At 45.7% G+C, this 12861-nt stretch overlaps 1 non-coding gene across 1 annotated transcript; it reads right to left on the bottom strand.

The window, feature by feature from the left end:
• Positions 1–2040: 2040 nt before the first annotated feature.
• Positions 2041–2112, bottom strand: Trnah-gug (transfer RNA histidin (anticodon GUG)). Its single transcript has one exon. It is a non-coding gene; the product is annotated as a tRNA-His (tRNA).
• Between the last annotated feature and the right edge of the window lie 10749 nt (positions 2113–12861).

Raw genomic sequence — 12861 nt, 5'->3', positions numbered from 1 at the left:
GTGGGACGCAAGTCACCACCGGGGACGGCGTTCGCGCCTTACGAGAAGAAACACCCGAAATACTAGCGCTGCGAATGCGGGTAACGTTTTCAGCCCTCTCAGTCGGCCGTTCCCGACGCGGTTTGGGTTCCGCGGGGGCGTCAAGACGCTCCTCACGGTCGACAACAACGGTGGCAGCATCGGACACAATCTCATTCACAACATAGGGAGCAGCCTCGGGAACGGGTTCCGATACGGACAGCGTTACAGCTGCCGGTACGGGGTCAGACACAAACGGTAGCTCAAGTTTATCAACAGCTGGCGGATCTGGCACGGGGGCCGCTACATTCACAGGCAAAGAAATCACAGGCAACGCCGGGGAGCTATCAGCAACAAGAACGGGAGGTGTAACGTCCATAGCAAAAACGTCGGCCGCAATCTCAGGAACAGACACACGACTCGCACGTGCGGGGGAGGCGCCAAGCGCGACGGCCGCCCACGTCACCTCGTCCTGACCGTCTGTCCGTGGTAATTGCACAGGGCGACTACGTTTCGGACAGTCCTGGCGAAAATATCCGGTACCGTTACAAAAAGAACAGGTCGCCGGTTGGCCGCTGTAAGTTATAAAGGCCCGATGGCCAGCAACAAATACAAAGGACGGTATATGCTGTCGGACAATCATGCGGACACTGCGAACACCATTCTCAACATCATAATAATAAGCTGACGACCATTTCTCTTTTTACGACCGAAAGCACTGTACCGTACGGAAGTAAACTACGAGAAATAGTTTCATTTCGCACCTCGAATGGCAAGTTAAACACGCGAAAAGTACGTATACCATAACCCGCATTCGACAGCACAACATCACTAATAGTACCGTCAAGGTGCTTAATTTTACGTACACCACCATTCACATTAACTAAAGTTTCACACATATCGGAAGAAGACATTTTCAGAAATAACGAATTGAGGAACGCGTCAAGTTGAACGCCGAGGACTACACTTTTCGGCAATTCAAGGTCGTTTTTAACCCATTCGTGAATTTCGAAGGCCGTAGGCCTACGCACGGTTCTATCAAACTGAATATTATTCTGACGATTCTCTGAATTATCGAGATCCATGGTACTCACAGAATGAGCAAATCACAGAAGAAACAGCGCCGCGAAGCACACGCCGCCGGCCGCGATCCGCACGTAAACACCGCCCGGCACGCCGGAGCGAGCGCGCGATGTGTTCGGGCCCACGGCTCCGAAGCGACTGGTGCCTAAAACCAGCGCCTTAGACCGCTCGGCCACGTTACCGTTGGAGCACGAGCGGCAAAACGTTTCATTTGTAGTACAAAGATCACTCCGAAATGTAAGTGTCTTGGCAATCGCTGTGCCATGTATTTCCACTGCTCTCCCACTGGAAGCGTCTCTTTAGGCCATCCACAACAAGAAAATGCCGTGCCCGCCGTATGGTAGCGACGCCACTTGTCTGTAGCTGTCGTAGTTAAGGAGACAGCATCGAGAGACGTTTTCGTGCTGTGACCAGGTTTCGAACCTGGGCTTTCCGGAACCACTAAAGTATCATAGCTGTACCTGTCAGGCGGAGCTAGAATGCTCCATGTAACAAACATATGTGAGCTCAAGGAGGTTACACGTGAAGAAAAAGCGGCAGGTTAACACGATTACAGCAAAATCCCTGGCAGCGCTGGGATTCGAAGCCACGCCTACGAAGAGACTGGTGCCTTAAACCAGCGCCATAGAGCGGTCGGCCACGCTACGTGCGCTGCATTGGGCGCCAGTGTTCCTAGCATTTGTAGAAACAGTGCACGCCACAGCTTCCTGTTCTGCTGGGGCTGGCTGCTCATCCATCGCACTTCAAACAACTGCCCTTTTCGACTACAGAGAGCAGCGGACGTCTGCGCTCTGGGAGGCGACATTACGTGTTGGTGAGGAAGTGGTAGTGCAAACTGCGGCCTGCGGAACACGAGTGACAAAATCAAGAGAGCACTGTCATTTCGAGTACTCGTGCACTATCGCTATTGCAACGGCAGTAAGGCAAAACTTTCAAAATTGCCGTGACCAGGATTCGAACCTGGGTTATTGCGGCCACAACGCAATGTCCTAACCACTAGACGATCACGGCCACGGGGGCGCCCGCTAAAGCAGCTGGCGGGAATGCAAGTGGCGGTACACAGCAAAGCCCAGCCCACTGTGTCACGCCACAGCAGTGTCAGACACGGTCTCCATCACATGTATACAAACAAACGAACGTGCCTGCGCTGTCAGGACACTAACTACAGTGGTTAGCTGCATTCACCTCCGTGGCAATGTCTGGCAGTCCTCCTTCCTCCCCTTCAACCCGTCTTTTACACTCGCCAAGTGTTGCCTTCTCGGCCCGGCTTCTCCACTTTTAAGAGTGAATGTAACTTGATGATGTGGCAACGCGCTTCTTCTGAACGACGAACGAAGTGTGCCCCTTCTGTTGCCTTTGTGTGCAACATGGCTTGAATAAAAGTAAACGTAAATTCCATTGAGAAGGCAGTCACATAATTGTTATGGAAATGTAACTGCATCTGTAAATTTCGTTCTCCGTGCGTGGAAAAACGGAAAGAAGCAAACTCATTATTGCTGATAAGTAAAATTTCCTTTTTCGGAAGGTAATGAAGTAAAATAGGCTTCTTCTGCTTGAGTTTACACTTAATTAACATAAATGTGTCTTCTTGTGAAAAGAAAAGGAAAGAAAGACAGAAACTAAAGAAAGGGTGTATACCAGTTTCATCTCTGAGCTTCCCCGAAAACAAAGTAATAGATACACAGAGGCTTAACTGGTCTATACTGATGATCTTCTCTGATTACTTTCTGTTGTAAATCCTCCTCCTTCTACGTGAAGTACAAACTTTAACCAAAAATCATTCGTCTAATATACGAAATGCTTGGATGTGTAATGTAAATTACGCATTTCTATTGGTTACAGGATTGTTTTAGTTAAAAAATCTGCGTAATTTTCTTTGTATTTTTTAGTACACATCAACTTGTGGTGCTCAGTTGTAAGGTATACCCAGAAGTCCTCCCTATTGCTTGATTCTTTTGTTAGAACGTAATGCATCGTTTGGCCTTTCAACCAGTTAATTTGCATTTCGTTTTGTTTTGGGGTAAGGTATACCGTCATGGTTTAAAAATTCAGCAGTCGTAACGGCATTGGGCGTAGTTCTGCTGACGCTCGATATCTTTTGTCTTATGTAGAGCCATATTTCTTTTACCCTGTCACACAGCAATCTATGCTCTTCGGTATCTGGTATTTTACATAATGTACACAGCGGTGACTCGGCCAATCGAATATAGTGAAGTTTAGAGTTCGTCGTAATTTTTCTGTTTACAGCAAAGTACCAGGTCGATTTGACATACGTTGGCAGGTTCCGGCAATGAATATTTTCCCATATTGTTTCCCAGTTATAACAAGGATACTTTTGTTCTACGTCTTTTCTGGGTTTGTCTTTCATCAAGTTATTATAAAGTTCTTTTACTTTCATGATGTCTTTTTCAGGAATCCTTGCCTGTATGTAGCTGTATTCTACGAAAAAGTATTTCAAGTGGTATAGCCCGTTGGGTATGTGTTGGACATTTATAGGTGCACTGACGCCAGCAGGAGCTATTTCGTTTAACAAATGTGCAGCAAGGGTACCACTTGGCTCTTTCCATTGTGTGTATGTGGTAGCAAGGTATAAGGCTTGCGCTTTTCTGCTGACATCGGTAAGATTTAACCCACCACATTTCGTAGGGAGCATCAGAATGTCATATTTGACTTTGAAAATACGTCTGCGGCTCACAAAGTGTCCTAGTGCAGATGCGATGCTTTTCAACAAAGTCGCAGGTGGTGGCAGAACTTGTGCTACATAATTAACTTTGGATGTAATGTATACATTTGCCACTGTTACTTTTTGAAGTTCATCGAGTTTCCTAATACTATGTGCTTGTACAGAGGCGCGTATGCTGTTAAGTAATTTTCGATAATTCGCAGCAATAGTGTGCTTGATATTTCTTTTAAAATCTATGCCGAGACATTTCATGGTTACAAGCTCGCGTAACAGATCCTGCGTTTGCGTCCCAATTCCACGGCCGATGTTGAAAATCCCCGACTTTGTTCTATTAAGTTTTGCACCAGATGCCTGTTCATATTTTGTTACTGTTCGCAGTGCGCTCTGTACTTCAGCGCCATTCACGACTAGGAAGCCAACATCACCAGCGTACGCCTTGCACACGATGTTTTCTCCATGTATTTGTAGTCCTTGTAGATGTTTCATAAGGGAAGAAAGCAGGGGCTCGATGGCGATGGCGAAGAGTGCCATTGACATTGGACACCCTTGCCTAATGGAGCTGGTGACGTCAATCGGGCGGCTAATGTGTCCATTGATGACAAATCTGGCTGAGTTGTTTGTTAATGTATTTTTTACTACCGCAATGAATCGAGGTGGGAAGCCCATTGCGCCCATGGTGCGAAGGAGAAAACTATGATTAACTCTGTCGAAGGCTTTGTCAAAGTCGAGTGAGATGAGTGCACATTTTATTTTGCAGACGTCGGCCGTTGAGATTAGGTCCCTTTAATCACAGAGGGTCTGGAGAATTCTTCTGTCTTTGCCCACACTTGTTTGATAAGGGCCAGTGACGCTGGTCATTGTGCTTTTCAGCCTGCGAGCGAGAATGCGGCCAAAGATTTTGTAATCGCTGTTTAAAAGCGTAATTGGTCTCAGAGCGCTTACAGATTTCGTATTGGTAGTTTTTGGCACTAACACTACGAGTCCCTCACGAAATTCTTTCGGGATGTCATTTTCAGGGTTTAGCAGTTCGTTGCAGATGAGAGTAAACTTGCCTTTTACGACGCCACTGAATCTGCGATAAAATTCTGCCGGAATTCCATCTGCCCCTGGAGCCTTATTTTTCGTGCTTGCATATATAGCTTCTTCGACGTCTTCTTCAGTCACTTCCGAGATGAGAGTCTGTGCTTCCGCGTGGCATACTTTGCCCTGGAGGTTGATCATTAACTCGTCTTGAAGCTGTTCGTCAACCGGTTGACTAGACATTAAGGATTCAAAATGCTGTACGATTGCCTCTTTAATCTCTCTTTGCTTCGTCAGCTTCCTTCCATCATCAGTTGTTATTTCAGATAATATCTTGCGAGACGCCCTTTTGCTTTCACGAATGACATGATAAATGGAAGTGACCTCGTGCTGGGCTATGTTCTGGGCACGCGACCTTATTTGGTAGCCTTCCAGTTGTTTACGCCGTAGTGCTAAAATTTTTGCTTTAATTTTGTTAATTCTTTCGTAGTTGTCCACAACTGTTGCATCGGACTTGTACAAATCCCTTAGACACTGAAAGTAAAATTCTATAGTTGATTTGTACCAAAAGTTTTTGTCTTTGGAGTAGTTTATGAAAAACCTCCGTATTTTAGGTTTGGCATGTTTCAGCCACCAGTCAGTGCCAGAGTTGTACGAGCTAAATTTGCTTTCACACTCTCTCCATACCTTGTAAAATGCCTCCTGACAAGCATGGTCTTCCAGATGTGACACATTGAGCTTCCATGTGCCTCTACCTCGGAAGGTCCCTTGTTTGATCAGATTGATTGTGCATATGTATGCAGCATGATCTGAAAAAAACGGTAGGCCATACTTCGGACTGCAAAATGAGGTGTTTCAAATTGTGCGTTACATATGTCCTGTCGAGACGGCTCGCCGAGTGACTCGTGGCGTGGGTGAAGCCAGGGGCTGCACCGTGCATATGTTCCCATGAGTCTATTAGTCTTAAGTCATTAACTGTACGTTCCAGTTCAGTACACTTGTTGAAATTGGAAGTTTGGTCTTTGGCATGCAAAATACAATTAAAATCTCCTCCCAGGATAAGGTGTTCATATCGAGTTCCAAATAGTGGGACAATTTCTTCTTTAAAGAACTCCGTTCTGCGGTGCCTGTTACTGGATCCTGAAGGGGCATACACGTTAATGAGTCGTATTTTGTGTATTGTGGCCGCTATGCCTTTACCGTTTAGTAGTTTTACCACATCTTGGACTACTATGCCCTCCTTTGTGAGCAGAGCCGTGCCCATTTCCGCTCCATGCCCTGAGTTTGTAATGGCGTTGAAGCCAGGTACGTTACCAAGCTCAGTGTCTGTCACTTCTTGTAAAAGTATAATGTCACTGTCAGAAGCATATATAAAATCTTTTAAGTACTGTAGTTTAAAGGAACTATGAATCTTATTAAGGTTTACTGTCGCGATTTTGTATGCTTGTATGTCAGACATTCTTCGTTCTACTTGATCTAACTTTTAAAAAAAAATTCTTCTGTTTTGTCTCGCAAGCGTCAGCTTTAAAACGCATTTTAATAATATTCACCGGTAGCAAATGTTTCAGTGGTGTGTCCTTGTTCTTTAGAATGTTCGTTCGCGGAGACGTCGTCGTTGAAGAAATCAGCCACCTGTGGGGCTAGCTTACAGTCTTAGTTTCTGAAACTTCTGTCATTTCTTCGTCGGCATTGTTATGGTCGCTTTCGTCTGCCCAGCTGGTTGAGGTTGTCGTCGTCGGTGGGACGAGTGAAGCTTCATGAGAGTGACTCGTTTCTTGGGGGTAGTTGGATGCTTACTTTGTTGGCTTTCCTTGGACGTCTCGTTTTTCCAGCGCAGAAGGGGAACGCTCCTCAGAAACTGGTGTCGCTTTCGTGTTGCTATAGATCTGTTGGCTTAAGGTACTGCCTATTTCCTTCGCTTTTTGTCGGAGTGTGGGAGCTGTCTCCTCTGCACCTTTGCGCGCCAGCCGGCGTTTCTTATTTTTCTTCGGAGCATTGCCTCTCGACGGACTTTCTTCAGTATCCAAGTTAGTGTCGCTTTTCTGCAAGGTGTGTCGGTCTTCAACTTCCGGCGGATCTGCTGCCTTTACAGTTGCAGGTGCCTGTTTCGGTGGAACTTCAACCGTTTCCGTAGATTGGCGGGACTCTTGTAGGTCGTCAGCTATGACGGCACTGACGTCCATCGGAATTTCAGTGTCTGGAGAATTTGTATTTGCACACGATTCAGGGGCTGAGGAGACAGTCGGCCGTTCGCGTGCCACGGCGGCGTTAAGTTCCCGGCAGTGTTGTCATCGCCGGTGGCCTGGCGGCCTCGCCGGCCGGCAGCTGTGCTACGCGCCGCTGTATACATTCTGCGCGAACGTGCCCAGGCTTGTTACAGGCGGCACAGGTTCGCGGTTGGTCGTCATAAATTACAATCCCTCTATATCCGCAGACATTGATGTACGACGGGATGTGCTTTTGTAACTCTACTCTAAGCTGCCGTACGACATTTAGTACTGGGAATTTATGCGCGCTTGACCATTTCTCGGCAAAGTTGCTGAGCACTTTCCAGAAGGGTGAAATTACAGCATTAATTTGGTCTGTTGTAATCTCAAAAGGCAACTCGAATATTCGAATTGTGCGAATGCCAAAACCTACACGTGCAACGGTGACTTCACCAACGTTTCCAACTGAGTGCTTCAATTTTATGACACCTCCGGAAGACTCAACTATTTTCTCGCACAACTCGGAACTACGCATTTTAACAAACACGACACAAGCTACAATCGACAGGTGGATCCCAATTACATCATTAAAGGAGAGCTTCACATCTTCTTCTAACCAATTTTCTACTTCAAACGACTTGGGTCTGGCATATCGAGGATTAAAGGTAAGTTTCAACGTATCTTTTCGGCTTGGTTGAGCCATCACTGCATAGTACTCATTACTTCTCGAAGTGTTCTATAAACAGAGTTTTAAGCCGCAGCAAGCGCAAGACTTACCACGCGGAAGCACAGACGGCGCAGCGCACAGCACACTACGTCCTACCTCCACGCCGTCCGACGGCGAACTGGACCACTAGACGAGCACGGCCACGGAGGCGCCCGCCTAAGCAGCTGGCTGGAATGCAAGTGTCGATACACAGCAAAGCCTAGGCCAAGGTGTACGCCACAGCAGTGTCAGACACGGTCTCCATCACATGCATACGAGCAAATGAACGCGCCTGCGCTGTCAGGACACTAACTACAGTGGTTAGCTGCATTCACCTCCGTGGCAATGTCTTGCAGTCCTCCATGCCTCTTGACTACACGTATGTGGGTCGATAACAAGTGGACAGACGCCGCATCTCTCTCGCCGTCGGGTGTTGCCGTGAATCATACTTAACGTAGCTTTGTGCACGCGTCAGTCGAGCAAAGTCGAGACAAGTCGCATAAGAGGGGCAACAAAAACGCGCATTTCCGGTACCGGGAATCGAACCCGTCTTCCTGGGTGAGAGACAGGTATCCTAGCCACTTTTTTTTCTTTATTGTTTTTTTTTCTTATAAAAAGTATAGATATAATTTTATCTTGTTATAACAAATGGTTACATCAAAAATATGCTTTATCATTACTGATTACAGGACAGAAATATTTCACATAGATATAATTTTATCTTGTTATAACAAATGGTTACATCAAAAATATGCTTTATCATTACTGATTACGGGACAGAAATATTTCACAATAAAGATCACAATGTAACTGGATAAATTCAGTAATGCAAATTTTCTAGCTGAATCTACGGAATTACAAACACTATAAATCAATTATAAATGTCAAAATATAATTATCTTCCTTTAGGAAGTAATACTATTACTTCAGCAGTTGCAGAAGTGATGTAATGGACGGATTTAATGTAATATCATAATTAAAAATCAGTAAATTCATATAAAAACAATAGCATCAAATAATAATAATATTTCACTTTCAACACATACAGAAATTTCACAAAGTATTTTGTACATTCTAAAATGCTTTTTTTTGTACTTAACCTAAATTATCCTAATCACAAACACACACACCCATGCCCGAGGGAGGACTCGAACCTCCGCCAGGACCAGCCGCGCAGTCCATGACTGCAGTGCCTTACACCGCGCGGCAGCCACTCGACCACGCCGGATAACGACGGCAGTGCTCTTCCAGCGAACACAGCAACCACGCACGGTTAACTGACGACAACTGTAAAAAATCCCCTCTCTCGCGTTATAGAACGGCGTGCTCCGGACGCATTTCGTGGAGACGAACGCCAGCAATGATGGGAGCAAAAGGCGCCTACAAATCCTGTCGTTGCACCACGCACTGTTCTACGACAATTCACGAAGCAGGCGCTCACGCCTTGTTGTGCTGTTTCCTTTGCGGGCAATTAGTGCAGCTGTCTTCGATGCAGGAAACATTACACGCCTTAGACCGCTCGGCCACGCTACCTACACAACACGCGCGTCACATGAGCTGCGTCCTACCCCAAGAGGACACACCGCAAAGGCACAAAAATGAGACGTCAAAATTGGCAACCTTTTTTTTAACTTTTATTCGGGCCTCCCAACTCCCCTTATAGCCCGGCCTTGCGCTTCCATATTATGCCATCAGTTGGCGAGCTTCTCTAGCTATAACAAATTGCTGGTTGTATGTCACACGCAGACGAAAGAAAATTTATCCCACGTCGAGTAAGTAATGCTGCTGAAGAAATATCCTTCGACGTCACATACGGAGAACAATGCCAAGTAAAGTAAACATGCTCCAATCTTCTGAGAAGAAGTGAAATTGCGGAGAAAAAAAAGATATATAACTTAAAATTGCCGCTCATCCTTGCGGCATCTCCATTGAAGCTCGCTACCAGGAGGCAGCCGGGAATAAACACCACCAAGAAACAAATCCCCCCCCATGAACCATGGACCTTGCCGTTGGTGGGGAGACTTGCGTGCCTCGACGACATTGATAGCTGTACCGTAGGTGCAACCACAACGGAGGGTTATCTGTTGAGAGGCCAGACAAACGTGTGGTTCCTGAAGAGGGGCAGCAGCCTTTTCAGTAGTTGCAGGGGCAGCCGTCTGGATGATTGACTGATCTGGCCTTGTAACAATAACCAAAACGGCATTGCTGTGCTGGTACTGCGAACGGCTGAAAGCAATGGGAAACTACAGCCGTAATCTTTCCCGAGGGCATGCAGCTTTACTGTATGATTAAATTATGATGGCGTCCTATTGGGTAAAATATTCCGGAGGGAAAATAGTCCCCCATTCTGATCTCCGGAAGGGGACTACTCAGAAGGATATAGTTATCAGGAGAAAGAAAACTGGCGTTCTACGGATCGGAGCGTGGATTGTCAGATCCCTTAATCGGGCACGTAGGTTAGAAAATTAAAAAAGGGAAATGGATAGGTTAAAGTTAGATATAGTGGGAATTAGTGAAGCTCGGTGGCAGGAGGAACAAGACTTTTGGTCAGGTGAATACAGGGTTATAAATACAAAATCAAATAGTGGTAATGCAAGAGTAGGTTTAATATTGAATAAAAAAATGGGAGTACGGGTAAGCTACTACAAACAGCGTAGTGAACGCATTATTGTGGCCAAGATAGACACGAAGCCCACTCCTACTATAGTAGTACAAGTTTATATGCCAACTAGCTCTGCAGATGAAGAAGAAATTGATAAAATGTATGATGAGATAAAAGAAATTATTCAGGTAGTGAAGAGGCCGGCCGAAGTGGCCGTGCGGTTAAAGGCGCTGCAGTCTGGAACCGCAAGACCGCTACGGTCGCAGGTTCGAATCCTGCCTCGGGCATGGATGTTTGTGATGTCCTTAGGTTAGGTAGGTTTAACTAGTTCTAAGTTCTAGGGGACTAATAACCTCAGCAGTTGAGTCCCATAGTGCTCAGAGCCATTTGAGCCATTCAGGTAGTGAAGAGAGACGAAAATTTAATAGTCATGGGTGACTGGAATTCGAGAGTAGGAAAAGGGAGAGAAGGAAACATAGTAGGTGAATATGGATTGGGGCAAAGAAATGAAAGAGGAAGTCCCAGCAATGATTTTGTGGAGCACCTTAGGGAGACGAGTGTTCACAGCGCGAGCGACAGTTCTATAGTCGACGTTTAGATGGGTAATCAGACGAAGCGAGTCAAGGTGATTTCCGGGATGAGGACCATTTTACCTTTCCTCATAGGAGCAGGAAGCAAGAAACCCGTATTACTTCATTGACCATCGACGTTATTGTGTCACGAACATAACATTCTTTAGAAATACAATACAACCCAGGTTACTTGCGTGACTGAGACCCGATTACATCATATGTACCGCCCTTGTGGAAATCACTCAAAAAACGCCATTTTATTCTACAGTGACGGTGCAGTCCAGCACATAGGTAAAAACGGCAGCAAAATTTTCGTCCGGATGGTGGACATCGTACAGTTCAGTAAAGTAGTTAACAATTAAACTGAAAATGTCATGATGAGACCTCACATATCAGCGTTTGCGAGGGATGCAATGCAAACCCATTTCCTGCGCGCCCGCATGCAGATAAGAGGGTATAGTGAAAACAGTTCATTTTCTAAAATGGAATGTGGTTGAGTCGTTGCATCTGAAATGGTTTTAACTGTAGCAATTTGGCTTTAATTCGACGTACATCCATAATCCGTAGACGAACTTGCCTACCAATATCGTAAAGTTGGCGTAATACGAAGTAATAAAATTCTGGGGTCCACCAGACGTCTTCCGCCCTTACAGCACCAAAACGCGTGATACCTTTACGAATTTGTGGCTTGGCATGCAGCGTCCACCATTCCGCAGTAAACGATTACCGTGCTATAGCGCGAGAGCAATGGGGCCCATACTTCCTGAATGCCAACACTAAGGGGCTTGTGAGCATCCAGGTAAGATGACAGTTCTACCGGCTGCTGCACATAATTAAATGTAAAGGCTATGGCACAATGAACAGTAAAGCAGGCGGGTATCACGTCAACGTAAAGGAGCTACCTGCACAAGGATTCACAAAGGTAAAAGCTATCGACTGCTGGAGGTGGCAGTAAAATAAGTATATCCTTCAAGTGTAGGATACCGACAATCCCACGAGTCACGTAGGTGCAAGGAGCATACGACGACATGGAGTTCTTTACTAAAACTAAAATTAGAAGAGTGAACCACCGGTCGGAGGACATCATTTTAAATCACCACCCAATAGAATCTTTGTAGAGGATTTACTAAGGAATCACAAAGGTAAAAGCGATCGACTGCTGGAAGTGGCAGAAAAATAAGTATATCGGACAAGTGTAGCATACCGACAAACCCATGATTCACGTAGGTGAAGGAGCACACGGCGACATGGAGTTTGTAACACCATGATCGATAGGGAGTTGTTGTTCAGTCTAATTAATGATGTGAATTGTAAAATGTTTTCCCTTTACTGCTTAATATCATTGATTTACTGTAAGGAAATAAGAGTTTTACGAAACATGTTTTGTAGAATTGTAACTGTATATTTAAATAATGAGACTTTCTAAAATAGGTTTGTTTATGTAAAGGCAATAATAATGTAAAAAACTGGTTCATACTTAGGAACTTGCATTGTATAATGAAAAAGACATAGTACGGAAGTGAGCCCCCTGCGGGTTCAGGGGTAAGAATAGGCCCGCGGTATTCCTGCCTGTCGTAAGAGGCGACTAAAAGGAGTCTCAACTGTTTCGGCCTTATGTGATGGTCCCCTCTCGGGTTTGACCTCCACCTTTCTAAATTATTCCGAAGAGCAACCCAATTGGGGAAGGGCGCCTTACATGGTGCACTGTATCCGTCGTGCAATTAGACCTTTAGCCGGCTTTCTCGTCGTTGCAATGGTGTCCCGCTCGTTTTCGATCTCTTGAGCGATTACCAGGCTGCACTCTGCAGTGTTTCTTTTAACTGCGACGACGACCTTGGACAGTTTTGCACCTAAGATCCAGCACGGTAGCCAGTCCGTTGTGGTGGGGCCGCCATGTACCCTCTTGGTTGTAGCCCCCTGACAACACAGGGATCGCTCTACTGATGCCTGCGCCGTTAACTCCCCACGTA

Source organism: Schistocerca nitens, chromosome 1 (assembly GCF_023898315.1).
Source record: "Schistocerca nitens isolate TAMUIC-IGC-003100 chromosome 1, iqSchNite1.1, whole genome shotgun sequence".
Taxonomy (NCBI): Eukaryota; Metazoa; Arthropoda; class Insecta; order Orthoptera; family Acrididae; genus Schistocerca; species Schistocerca nitens.
This window is presented reverse-complemented; position numbering and strand designations above follow the sequence as displayed.